Raw genomic sequence first — 13,671 nt, 5'->3', positions numbered from 1 at the left:
TGAGGAGGATATTCTCCGATAAGTACAAGATTCGTGAGTATTATAACCAAAATAATTAAAAATAACTTTGTGAAAGCCATCTTCTTTTTTCTTCAAAAATTTGATGAAGAATAATTTTAGAGAAGAAGAGAAAGTTGGAGTGATTGAATGTGTTTGTGAGATCATATTTATAGGGCAAAAACTAGCCGTTTTGTTACCGTTTATGACCGTTGGTGTACAAGAAAATAAATGTATGTATTTGTATAATTTTATGGTAATAATATGGTGTATATAATATTAGTAATGTTTTAAATAACTATGTATATCATATCACAATATTATAATGAGGTGTCATAAGATATTTTGTTTAAAAACCTTATAGACTTTTATACTTGTCGTATCCCTTACCGGGAGTGTGGGATGTCGTCTTAAAATCCTCCCATGATTTATAACAAGTTTTTTTGAAAAATTTATTTTTATTATTTATAATAACATTATATTATATATTAAATATATAAACAATAAATAAATAAACAATAANTATAACACATGCATCTATCTATATATACTAGTTAGATCTAACATATAATTAAATAGTACATAAATTAAATAATCTAACATAAAGTAATATAATTTCACATGCATCTTAACAATAACGTATGATATTAAAATTTTATATTACATATACATCTAATACACGTATAAAATTTTTATGTTACAAATATACATCTAACGGATACATTTATCTATAGTCATGCGATAATGGGCCCAATAGAAATACCACTAGTGAAGCCCATTCCATAATTGGATCAGCCCAATTTACTCTTGTCTCCCCGCCCATAGGAGGCAGCGCAACAATAACAGTGAAGTTTCCTGAAGATGTGTAGCGAACGACCTACGCTGCTATGGCGAAGAATTCCGGGTCTTGACCCGAATGACGATACCAAACCCGACCAATGCGATTCCAAATGGTTCACTGCAGCCTGCCATGGTGGTGGCGGTAGGCGTGATTTTGCCTGTGTTTCGGTCTCGGAGAAGAGGGAGGGGAAGGACTTCTCGACGACGTTGACTCAGCTTATCAAACATCCGTTGGCTTTGGCTGCGTTGGTTCCTAAATATTCCGCGCTATTCGCCGCCGGAGCAGTAGCCGGAGCTGCCGACAAAACAGTCACCTCGCCACTGGACCGTATTAAACTACTTATGCAGGTTTTCTTTCTGCCAAAATTGTGTGGTTTGTTGATTCTACCTGGATTTCATATGCATTTTTACGATAACAATTTTGCTACTGAAATTTTGCTTGTCATTTAATTTTCTCGGTTATTTTAAGTACCTGAATTATGCTTATTAAAATATTAATTCTTCATGTTTTTCTTTCCACTGATTTTTTATTTAGTAAAATTAGGGTGTTATGGTGTGTATTCAATAAGATTTTTGCCAAAGCAAGATTAGAAAGTGGTAATGCATTATCCTCAACAACGGATTATTTCAAGTAATTTTCTTCTGTAGATTATATGTAAGAATTTGTAAAATGTGAGTTAAAATTAGAGTGCTTCATGTGTCAGTGTAATAGTTGCATCGTCCGCAGCGACGGAGCGAGCAAATTCAATTAAGAGGGGCGAAAATGGTTTTTTAAAATAATTAATTATCAAAATTATACAAGTATAGCATTTGACATATACGTATAAATTAGTTATTATTATTATATTTGTATTATGTTCATATCACTTTTCTTGTTTTTTATTAATAAAAGAATTTTTATTGAGTTGTATCGGTGGTTGAGATGGAGAGAGGGGGGCGGTGTGGGTAAATTATTTAGACAAAAAACTGTTATTGAAAATTTGAAGGATAACATACTAGAGATGGGTAAAGTTGAGGAGGGCGGGTGCAACCACGGCTCTCCGGTTTCATATCATGCAGCAACTGGGACGTATTAATGTTTCCAAACGAATTAGTTTCCTGCTGATAAAGTAAGACCTTTATATTTCTGTATGATGAAGAGTTCAGTTTTACTTCATTATTTGTACATTAAAATTAAGCAATGAATCTGAAGATCTTTCCTTATTGTGATTTGTCTTTGTTTTATTTTATTTTATATACTAAAAGTCTAAAAGATGACATCTTGAGTTTCGAAAAAAGGATGAATTTTTGTTTTGATGTTTATCTGTTTTTTTCTCTAATTTTATGCAGACTCATGGACTCAGAGCTGGACAAGAAGGTATGAAGACTGGAATAGGATTTATTGAGGTATCTCTGTTGAATACATGTCCCCATAGCTTTTTGCCTAACAAGATTCCGCATTTTACATTGTTTATATGAGGACCAGAAAGAATACATATTTTTCCCTTTTGAAACCATAATGTGGATGATAGAAGCTAGTGAAAAGGGATGTTTAAAGCAATATTAATTTGTTTGTTAATTTTTAGAGTAGCATGAGAGACAATGAACTTGTTCCATACTCTGCATTCAAATAAATATGGCAAAAACAACTTCATTAAGGGCCTTAGATGCATCAGCTGTCTTACTATTTTTATTTAAAGTGACGATGTGCAGTTTCGTCTGTATATTTCTTCTGATGCAGCACGACATCTCCGCATGACTTTTGAATTTAAACATAGGCTTTGACTTTGATTGTGAAGGAAGAAGGAATAAAAGGTTACTGGAAAGGAAACCTACCCCAGGTTTGATGTTTTGTGCCCTTCATAAAACTTAAAGAAGAGTGGGGAACTCTCCGTACTTGGTAAGACAAAACTCTATCCTACAGGAAGCATATTATCAGATCATCCATGCATTAGAATGATGCAGTTTTTTTTCTTCCAAAATTCAGAAACTTTTTCAAGGAAAGGATGGGGAACTCTCCGTACTTGGAAGATTAGCAGCAGGTGCTTGTGCTGGCATGACTTCAACTTTCGTAAGTAAAATTAGAAACAAATGGCCAACTGAGAAACTTACTAGATCTGAGAAAAGGTTTACTCTGTGCTTTCCATGTTACTGTCTGTAGACTGTCGAGTGAATTTAGCTAGTGGGTTTTTGGAATTGTTCAGATAAAGTCACAAGTCAGTACTATTTGCATTTGGTCGGGTGCTTGTTCATGGGACTGAATCAAATATTTGGAAGGTCACAATGTTTCTCGAAACCTCGTCCTAACTGTCACCATACATCCTTTCATGCACTAAAAACCAACTGTTAATCTCTATTTGCTTTCAAATTGCCCAGGTAACTTATTCGCTGGATGTCCTTAGGTTGAGGTTAGCTGTTGAACCTGGATACAAAACTATGACTCAGGTAATGGCTGTTTAATCTATTGTTTTCTTTTTCACATGAGAGGGCGCTTTGCATGTGCTGACAAATTATTGCATCGGTTTTTCTTGCAGGTTGCCTTAAACATGATAAAAGAGGAAGGTTTTGCATCTTTTTATAACGGTCTAGGACCTTCTCTTATTGGAATCGCGCCCTGTATTGCAGTTAATTTTTGCGTTTTTGACTTGTGGTCTTAAATTATTCTAGAAGTTGTCCTGATATATTGCTGTCCAGGCAGAATAAGCTTGAGGTATGTGGACTTAAATCGAATATGTTCTGAATGCCAGGGTGAAAAAGGCTCTCCCCGAAAAATATCAAAAAAGGACTGAAGCATCCCTGGTGTCAGCCACTGTAGCCACAACCTTGTGCTATTCTCTGGACACAATTAGACGACAAATGCAAATGAAGGATACTCCTTATGTGACAGTTTTGGATGCTTTTCCAGGTTCAACGACACACTGCTTACTCTACATCAAGTTTTGGAATACATTTAGAATAAGTTCAATCTGTCACCTTTTTCTGGTAGTTTTTCATGACAAAGCATAAACTTAATTCATCTGATGCATGCTCTGGATTTATGTGCTGTATATGAAATGTTGGTTGAGGTTTTACTCCCCAATGTGATGAATGAGCGAACTTTAATTGAGCACCCTAAATTGCTCTCTCTTGTCATACCATGATTCTTCAGCATTTAGGCTCAAGCAGTTTATGCGCAACTATGTTCTCTTTAGCTGTGCCCCATTTACTATGATTGGATGAAATTGTGTATTGAATTTGATTGAGTAAGTGTATGTATTTATTTATAAAAGCTAGAATATGAGATTAGATAAAATAATTGCCTTCATTTCCTTGTATTGTTTGCTTGGGTACACAAGTTTATTACCACTGGAAGTTGCTAATTGTCTGGTTGAACATTTTGATTTAGGCATTGTGGCACGTGATGGCATTGTCGGACTCTACAGGGGTTTTGTGGCAATGCATTGAAGTCCTTACCCAACAGCAGGTTTGCATCTCTCTCTTTCTGACAAACATATGCACAATAATTTAGTCGCTGTGGGGTCGGATTTCAGGAGATTATTTACCTTATCAGAATCTGAGGCAATGTTTGATTTCGTTTTGAAAAACAATCCGAAACTGAGTTCTCTAATATTGGTTTATGGCTTCCTACAAAGCTAACAAGTTTGCTAATAGTTCCATTTTCTTTTCCAACCCCATCTACAGCATTAGGCTTACCACCTTCGATGCTGTCAAGAGTCTCATTGCGGCTGCGGAGAAGGAATTTCAAAAAATTAAAGACTAGAATCAGAAGAAACAAGAGGAAGTTGGTATTGATAGTCTTGTCTAAACCAATTCGTGGAAATCGTGTTTTCGAGAAAATCGATCTTTTGATGAGTTAATTCTGTATATATGAAGCTATTATTCATATTCCTGCCTGTGTATTTCTAGGATTCATTTTATTTTTATTTTTTCTGTTGGTGGTCCTTTGGTCTATGTTTTCGCAATTGTCTATGGTATGGTAAGTGGGTGTTTTCCAGTTTCACCCCGGGTAGCATGGCCAAGTCTCGACCCTTCATTCCTTGAAACATATGCTCTTAAAATGAGGGATGGGGGAGTATTTGTCCAATTTGTAAATGGAGGGATCTTAAAATTGTCAACCGAATCAGTTCTTTGACATGAGTTGATTCTATAGTTTAGTGAGATATTGAATGAATTAAGCTATTATTCATGTATATTTCTTCCTGTGTATTTCTACTATTCTTTTTTTAACTGCTGTAAATTTTATGAAAAAATATCTTAAAAGAATAATCTATATTGTTTTTAATTTTTACTTCTTTTAAATAAAAATTATTTGATAGAAAAAATATTTATGTATGCATCACGTGCAAAATGTTCTATAAAGTAGTATGTTAAAATTGATAACTTTTAGGTTCGATGATGATGGATTTTGCAACTGGATCTGAAAGCAAAAATTTATATTTTAAAAAGTAACATTTTCATTTTGAAATAATGATAACCTTTGGCAAATTAACATGCTATGTGTTTTTCATAGCAATTTTGAACAACCAGGTGAGTATACAATGGTCTTTTAGTTGTCTCCTTCACATTAATGGATATTAAATAACACAAATTCTTATGAGATCATTTCATTATTTAATTTTTTTAGATGAATCGAACCACAAAAAAATATTATTTTTTACATTAAAAGTATTACTTTTCATTGTATGTATTATCTGGGTCAATCCGGCTCACAGGAAACTTATGATCCTCACACTTGATTGAATCAGATCGGATTTTATATATAAAAATTATATAAATATAATAAATTTTGGTAAATTGGTGGATCATATTAATGATATGAGGTTGCGTTTGAAATTTGAATTGATGAATTTCAAATTTATTTTTGTTGTATTGAGAAAAACCATAAACTTCAAATTCATCACTTACATGTTTATATAGTATTTCATTTTAATTATAATGGATTTAATTTTACCATAATGATGTCATTTGAAATTTATTATATTTTATATTACTAAATGTATTATACATGAGTAATATGTTGATTTAAAATTTAACTCATTGTTTCATCGTAGATGATAAAACTATATTCAAAATCTATGGATTCATGGATCCAAACACAACCTGAATTTCCAACCAAAATTGCCGACTCAGCTAGAGCAATTCAATCCCAATGTTTGTGCTTTATAGATATATTTTTTCATAGATTGTTATCGTGTTGGTAAGTCCGTTGTATTATGTAATTACGTTTCTTTTTTTTTTAATCAATAAAATACATTTTCATTGATAAAAAAATGTCAAGTGTTTTATAACTGGTAGAAATTATTGAATTATATATTTATATTCATGAATGATTCAATTTCAGGCATTCTTTCGATATTTGGTTGTAATCCAATTATAAACTTCGAAAATTCCTTTAAGTATATTTGGAGGTAGGAATAAAATCAAATAATTTCGAGTCCGAGATTTAAATTTATCTCACTTTTTTGAGACGCTCTAGAAATGCAATTGATTTTAAAGAATATATTTTTGTAAAGAATTTTTTTTTCGGAAATTTATGAATTCCGTTTAAAACTCCTAAAAACTAATATATGTATAAAAAAATTGTGTCAATATGAGAAAAAAAATTATAAAAATAATTGAGGAAAATTATGAAATTTGATAAAAATTTTTAAGGATAAAAATATCAAATTATAATTTAAAAATATAAACAAAAAACAGAAGCTATAAAATGCATTATACACTTGTTTCTAACTTTTGGTTAAAAATTATAAAAGTTCAAGCAATATGAATGAGTGAATAAAATATAATCATGTTTATTAGCTAGCAAAAATATCCAGTTGCCAATTTGTAATTCCAAATGTCTTACCAATTCAATAAAAAATCAAAATTATTGATCTCACTCAAATTCACATAAAAATCTAAATCACAATCTGTCAAAAAAAAAAAAATCTAAATCATAATCATATTAATGAAAAGAGAAGGAAAAAAACTAAAAAAAAAACATGTCAATCAGAGTCTTAAAGTGAATATATTGTGAAATATTCAATATAAAAGGAAGGAGAAACTTCATTTTCCGTTGAATTTTTATCTTCATGCGTTTTGATATTTTATATTTATATTGTAAAATTCTGTTTTAGTCAGCTATTTTTGTTGTATTTGAAATTTTAGTCATTTTTTTATAGTAGAAAGGCATGACAGCTATGTAGTACTGATGTAGAGTCGACGTGACGTTAACATGTTTATTGTCACATCAACTATGAATAAAATTGTTAAAAATTGAAAGATACTGAGCTAAAACTGAAATTTGACAATATAAAATACCAAAAGTACAAATAGGTAAATATATATGGTTGAAAATACAAATTTTTCGCAAAATCAAGAATAGAAAAGAGTACAAAAAAAAAATTGGATAAATTGAAATATTGGCCAAGAAATCCCCCATCCTTCTTTTTGGACCATTGACCTTAACTCTTAAGGTACCGTTTGGTTCATGGTATGAGATATATAGTATGAGAATAAGTAATATTTTGTAATAATAAAATAAATAGAAAATGATAGTTAATATAGTGTTTGATTTAATTGATTTGATTGATTAAATTTGAGATAATATGATATTACAATTTTGTTCTTGTTGAAAATATTAATAGAATATTAATAATATTATTTATTAAGGGTAATATCGTAATTTTATATTATTAATTTGATTGATGTGAGATAAATTATTACGAATTTGATTGATGTGAAATAAATAATTAATAATTTGATTGATCGAGATAAATAATAATTGTACAAAACAAGTGATATGATAGGACTATTTATATTAGTACTTAGAAGTACTTGAACCAAACGGTACCTAAGAGTATATAACCTCCTATGTAATATTTATTCTTATTAGCCTTCATATTTCTCAATTAGGTGTCTATTAAAGTATATAACCCAAATTTTAATTTGGTTACATTTGATTTGATTTAGAGTAATTTTTATTTTGTTATACAAAAACATAAAAATTCTTATAAAACTGATTAATAAGACAATTTTGTTAGATGATTTTCTGATCCGACTTCACTCATAAAAAATTATTAATTTTATATCAAAATTATTATTATCACTTTGAATATGGCCCACTTCATCGTAATTTATTATTTAATATTTTTTAATGATAATTTTTTAGGGTCGAATCTGATTTCGGTCCACGGGTTAGCAAGTATTCAGACTGTGCGCGCCGCGAATTCGTACTTACATCACATCCCTCCCTCCCTCCCTCATCCCCCGTCTTCTTGAAAATGGCTTCCCCGTTGCGGCTCTCTCACCAGAATTTCTTCATTGATTGCGGCAGAAAGTCGACTCCGGCGAGATTTGAGAGGCTCCGGGTGTCCTGTTATCCGGTTCCATCAACCGGAGCAGATGGCCCCCGGTTTTCCAAGTAAGAATCGATTCTTGTTTCAGTTCCGATTCAGCTGTATACAAAGTCGGATTCTTTTGAATTTTCTGATTGGTCGCAGTGAGGAAAGTCAATCACGCCTGATTGTACTTGAAAAATACGGAAATGGGACTTCCAAAAGGTGCTCACTGCCTGAAAGCCTGAAAAAGTTTAGCTTGCATTGATTTTTTTGAAGTTATGTATTAGAAATGAAATCAAATGGAATTTGGAAGCGAAACTCCATTGAATGTGTGCAAGGTTTTTACAGAGAAGGTGAATTGAGATCTAAAGTCTGAATAGTAACTACCACCAATCTATCTATTTATACTGAAACAGTAAGAAAGAAGAGTGTTTCTCAATTCTAATGTCTAGTATTATGTAATTCCATGCTGATTTAGCAATCTGTTTGTTTTTGTATGCAGATATATCTTCTCTTATTTTTGCAATGTGTATGGCAGTAGTATTTTAAAATGCCACTTAATGCTTAAAGCCTAGTAAGTTTAGCTTGCATTGATATTTCATAGTATCTATAACTATGATATTTCATAGTATCTTCTCTTATTTTTGCAATGTGTATGGCAGTAGTATTTTTAAATGCCACTTAATGCTTAAAGCCTAGTAAGTTTAGCTTGCATTGATATTTCATAGTATCTATAACTGCGTGTTGATTCAGCAATTTGTTGTCTAAATGGATTTATTTTGGTTTTGTTTTTGTAATGTGTGTCGTAATAATACTTCCGAAAGGTTCTAACTTCTTGAAAGTCTAGTAAGTTTAGCTAGCATGGTTTTGTAATTGCATGTTGATGTAGCAATTTGTCGTATGTAGGTTTATAATATTTTTTTTTTCATTTTTTGTAATGCGATATGGGATGATGGTACTAATGGTACTAGCTTGGAAGTCTAATAAGTTGAGCTTGTCATTATTTTAGAGTATTTCAGTAATCGTGTTTTGATGGAGCAATTTATTTTTATGAATGTGTACAATCAGATATATCATAGAGAGTGATTCAAGGATTCGAACAATCCTTGGCGAACGTTTACCTGAAACTAGTGTTTTTCAAGGTTCAGCCTTCGTGGAACATGACTCAGAACTATGCTGGCTTCCAACAATTAATAAGGACTTCATTCTCCCTGCTGGCTTCCCTGGTGATATGCTATATCTTTACCTTTTAAGTGCCACTTAAATGTCATCGGTATCTCTTCATGGTTATGAGAACTTTTTGGGTATTACAATGTATTTGATTTTACATTTCTAGTTGCCCTGCAGATTCTGTTTCAGATGATTACTTGGACTACATAATGCTTCAGTTCCCAACAAATGTCACGGGATGGATTTGTCATACACTGGTCACTTCCAGTCTTTTAAAGGCATGTGAATCTAATTCAGGCCATAAATTCTGCTTGGGTATGTTGCCTAGTCAAAAATCAGCAAACATTGCAAGACTTCTTTATTTCATTAGTGTATGGGATGGAATATCACCAAATCTGAAAAGTTTTAGTTGGACTATAGTGGATCCTTGATCTCGTTACGTCTCGAAATCAGACAGAAACTTTGTTTCAATTTTAAATTCCTTTTAATCCATTCATGGCTCTAAATTTTCAACTCTTCAAAAACAATAAAGGGGCACAATTTTTCCTTCTATACACGGAGGATATCATGGGTAAAGTCTTTGCATATCTTTCCTAAAATTGTGTAAAAAGTTATCGTGCTCGTAAATTATTTTATAGCATCATCCATTTTTTAAATACTTTTTGCTTTTTCCAATTAAAACATTGATGTTAATGTCAACTTTTTTTTGCCGTTCTGCACTAAATGTTCACCGATCAAAATTTTGTGGTGTTAATACAGGCTATTGGAATAGGGTCATTTTCAGGATCCACTGCAGCGGCTACTGCTGCCACAATCAGGTATAGTTTACGATTCTTTGTAAATGAGCTGTTTTTTTGCAGTCTTTCATTTTACTTTAGTATCGTCCAAACATTAATTTATTATTTTATTATGTGTCCGGCATGGTAATCTCCCTGCTCTATTGGTATACTTTTTTTCTATGGTCAATATTTTTGAAGGATGTGAAAGACACTTTTAATCTCTTAAAATGCTGGAGTTCAGTGTACTAATGTAGTGTTGTTCGGGTTTCTGCAGATGGGTGTCTAAGGACGGCATTGGTGCTGTTGGTCGATTATTCATTGGTGGGGATATCTACTGTCACCATTAGAAAGGACACCACTGATTTGAAAATTTTGAGTGATTATGGCTTCTTTATTGTCAGGTGGAAGATTTGGTAATCTTTTTGACAATGATCCTAAACAATGGCGCTTGTATGCAGACTTCATTGGTAGTGTAGGAAGGTCTGAATTCTACTTCTTGATGTGTGAAGAGCTGTTTCATCATTCTTTATGATGCAAATGTGAACTCTTGTTGCAGCATATTTGATCTCAGCACCCAGTTATATCCTGCTTATTTCCTGCCATTGGCATCAGTAGGTAATCTTGCCTAGGTAAAGTTAATTTTTTCTATGGGTTACCCAAAGTGTTTATAATTTGTTAAATCCCAGCATCCCTACTCCAGCATCAAGAAATTTTTGGAAGAATTTTTTGCCCCGTTTGTTTTTTTGAAAAATGGAGCCATATTTAGAAGAATGGCGATGCCCATACTTCCATGTTTTCTGAAGTTAGTCTGAAGACAAACTTTTGATGTTTATAATGGTCGAGCAGTTGTTATGGTATACAAAATATCTGGAACTAGAAAATTTAACCATTTGTAACTAAGAACCACATTATAGATTACCGATATTAAATATCTATAAACCTGGAAAATGTGTGCTCGAATTATGAGCGTAAGTATGTCCAAACTGGAAGTTGACAAATCATATTCTTTGTTGCTTTTTCCAACTATATTCCTGCCTATGCAGGCTGTTGGGAGGGGCCTAAGAGATCCATCATTCCGGGTTATACAAAACCATTTTTCAACCTCAGGAAATCTGGGAGAGGTCTCTGCAAAGGTAAGACGCAATGATATTTTTGCTACTAGAAATGCGTGGCTTGGATTGTTGATTTAAGTTTTGGCATAGGTCCTCTGATTGCATCTCTTTATCGGTCTCTGATTTTGTTTACGTGCTTGCTGTTTATTGTTATTTGAAAGAGTGAGAGGAGTTGAATACCACTTCGCTAATCTTTTATACTTTTTAAGATTCTGGAAACAACCTATGCTAGGATTTTCATATATCTTTTTGGTGAAATTCAATCAGCGAGAAGTCGTTGTGTTATGTATTATAATTGTTCCTTATGCTAAACTATGGGAATCGAGGTAATGCTACAATTACAGAACTAATTCAATCACTGGATTATTTCACTCTATTTTCTTGTTTACTTTTTTGTGCCAAAATCGGCAGGAAGAAGTCTGGGAAGTAGCTGCTGAGCTAGTTGGACTAGGTCTAGGAATACTTGCTTTGGTATGTAGGGTACCTGTATACCAATTTATCTTGATATCTATTTCTACTCGTTTGAAAGTTCATTCTTCATTCATTTCAATTAAAATAAAATATAGGATACTCCTGGTATTTCATCATCATATCCTACGATGACATTAACTTGGTTGGGCATGCAGCTGCTACACCTTTGGTTGCGCTATTTGTCCCTCTCTGTTTTGCGGTTCAATACAGTAAGCATTTTTTCTGCATGCTTAAGCATAGATGTTAACGATTCTATATATTTATGCAAATTCATAAAATGTATTTTTTTATATCTGAACTCCTTAAGCTAGATTGACAAAGGCTTTTATTGTATCTTTGTCATAAATAAGGGAGACTGACAAAAGAAAATATTCACAGTTTTGCTCGTTGGTTAGTTGCATTTAAATCCTTTACATCATTTTTTGGCAGATAAATCTTAAGCGTGCTCGTATACTGGTAAATTCGCATGTGTTGCACCGGAAAGTTCCAGGTAAGCTTGTTCTTGTGTCATATACTTTGGCAATTTTATCTGGATGAATAAATAAGCTTCCTTCTGGCCAGGAATCAATGACTGTAACAAGATGGAAGATATATTAGTATGGGAAAGGTTTATAAAACCAATAATTATATTTGGCGTGTCCTTGGAAGAGATGATCACCGGAAAGAGACGTGGTTTCATGGTATGATATTATTTTCTCAGTAGTAAATTTCTCATAATTTGCATTTGGGTTGAGGGTTCTCTAACGAAGCAATTTCAAATCATTCAAACAATTACACAAACTATGATTCTGAGTTACTTTTTTATCATAGTGATCGATTTCGAATTCTTACTTCAATGTAGTCATAGAGATTTATTATTTGGAATTCATAATTTAAAATCAAAACCTCCAATTGAGATGGATCATTATTTTATTTTAATCCAACATCAATTTCTTCTCGCCGTTGTGAACTTATAGAATTACGGTCAAACTGGTTAAAAATGTTATGCTAGAGTTCAATTTGTTGATTTTCTCCATTTGCATTTAACAGTTGAGGATGCTTCTTAAACTTTATGCAGAGGAGAAATACTTTCTTGTTCTGAACCAACATCAAACAGAATTTGAGGTCTTTGTGTCCTTCAAGGTATATATTCAGCCATAGGATTGCATACAAATTTCTAACAATATCAATAATTTATCAAGCTAATTTATTCTCCAGGAAGGAGCTACAGGCGTATCCGTGTTGCGAAGCGTGTGGCAATCATACTGGCTCCATCAGAACTGGAGTAAATCAGATGTCGCCTTCCATCAACTCGAGCAAAGCTTGGTGGAATTGAATGCTAGGTTTGATGACTTCCTGCTACAACTTGAAGCATCTGGATGGGATACAAGTCAAATAATTTTAAAGGTGCCGAAAGGAATTTCAGTACAGGAACACTATACTTTGTGATCCTTTCGCTTGCAATTCAGCAAGGGCGATCTGAAAACACACTCCTGATAACGGCGGACAGAATAGTGCCACCCTTAAACAAAAATCACCTTATGTGTCGTCATGTTTTAAAAATTCAAGTTTCACCTGCTGAATTTCATTGTCACGCCCTCTTTCATCCTATTCACCAGACTCCTCTGAAGTTTCTGGGTCCATTCTTGCTTCTAATATGTTTTTCTATCCTTTGAAGCTAAGTCCCGACTCCTAGGAGACCTTAGGCATTGTTGTTTTAACACGTCTTGCTTTTTCAATGATGCGGCAGCCTTTTCGCCATCCGTCCTTGAAGGTACATTATCCATTGCATCAGTATCTTGGTAAAGTTCCTCCTCCATGGGGTGTGACTGAATTATAAGGTTAACCTCCTGGGCTACCATTTCTTGGGAAGCTGCATTTTGGATTTTTCCCCTCTACATCACAAATCTTTATTGTAGATTTATATATTTTTATGTATTAGAATACAAAAAAAATATGATGCGGTTTCTTAAATTTGCGTAAATTTGCCCCTTCTAACGCAAATTTCTGGCTCTGTGCTGCCTC

The 13,671-nt window shown here is 32.9% G+C and overlaps 2 pseudogenes; both read left to right on the top strand.

Annotated features, from left to right (window-relative positions):
* Positions 1-727: 727 nt before the first annotated feature.
* LOC140962412 (thylakoid ADP,ATP carrier protein, chloroplastic-like) lies at positions 728-4,987 on the top strand (annotated as a pseudogene).
* A 2,997-nt stretch (positions 4,988-7,984) lies between these two features.
* LOC140963455 (protein root UVB sensitive 5-like) lies at positions 7,985-13,665 on the top strand (annotated as a pseudogene).
* Positions 13,666-13,671: the final 6 nt, after the last annotated feature.

This window comes from Primulina huaijiensis, chromosome 17 (assembly GCF_012295235.1).
Source record: "Primulina huaijiensis isolate GDHJ02 chromosome 17, ASM1229523v2, whole genome shotgun sequence".
In the NCBI taxonomy this organism is placed as follows: Eukaryota; Viridiplantae; Streptophyta; class Magnoliopsida; order Lamiales; family Gesneriaceae; genus Primulina; species Primulina huaijiensis.
The sequence above is the reverse complement of the archived record's forward strand: the minus strand, read 5'-3'. Positions and strand labels throughout refer to the sequence as shown.